Here is a 1,051-nt window from a genome sequence, read left to right as displayed (position 1 = left end):
TTATAGCTATGTATTTTTTTTTGTTGCCAAACACTGAAAAAATTCAAGCCAGCGTCTTTGTTTTGTTAGATTTTTAATAGTTGCTTAATCATCTGTAAGTAATTATGTTTATTGTTTTGATATAGTTGAACAAAGTTCAGTAAGACTTGTATATTTTAGTTTAGAATGAGTCTTTAAAATTCAATGAGATTATAGTATTTACATTTTTTAAAAAATGAATTTAATAAAAACCAAAATAAATTTAGGGAGATTTTTTAAAATAAGAACAGACTTCCCATCAAAGTTATATGAGTTCCAAATCGTAGCCCTAAATATAAGGAAGGAAGATTTTAATTCTAAATTATATAAATAAGTCACTTCTATAAATGAGATGTGATTGCTTTGTATTTCTGAATTAATAATTTCAATATATAATACATCCACTAATTGTGAATAATTCTAAACAAAAATTTTACTTAAAACTTATCAGGAACCCCATGGAATTATTTCAACTACAATGGGGCATTAACTCATTTCATGCAGTGTAATTAAGTGAAAATATATGATAGAGTTTTGGGGTTAAATTGAACCAGACTCTGATTCTTTTCCTGTTTTGCTATTTTTTGCATTATTTTTATCATCAGTATTGTATTTTTTAAAAACTCTACAATCCTTTTTAAAAATGTTTAATTACTGGTCAGATTCTCTAGACGGAAACTGAAGACAAATTACTGACAGAGAAAGATTTAATCATGAAGAAAACAACTAACTCAGATTTAAGAGGGATAAATAAGGCACTTTTGAACAAGACGGTACTATTTTCTGATCTTTATTATTAAACCAAAAGCAAGAGCTGCCATTTAAAGCTGAAATGTTTCAATGTTATCGAACTTTGGTCTACCTAATTGTACTTTAAAAAAAGTAAATTTAAAAATAATGTATATTTGGCATTTTTTGCTACTAAAACTCCAAATTTTCTTACTTTGTAGGTAATTTAAAATACAATTAGGGGGAAAAAAGGGTTGCCCTTAAATGAAAATGCCACAGCAGAAGATACTACTATGTACTTAGA

Source organism: Bison bison, unplaced genomic scaffold (genome assembly GCF_000754665.1).
Source record: "Bison bison bison isolate TAMUID 2011002044 unplaced genomic scaffold, Bison_UMD1.0 scf7180017864143, whole genome shotgun sequence".
Classification (NCBI taxonomy): Eukaryota; Metazoa; Chordata; class Mammalia; order Artiodactyla; family Bovidae; genus Bison; species Bison bison.
The sequence above is the reverse complement of the archived record's forward strand: the minus strand, read 5'-3'. Positions refer to the sequence as shown.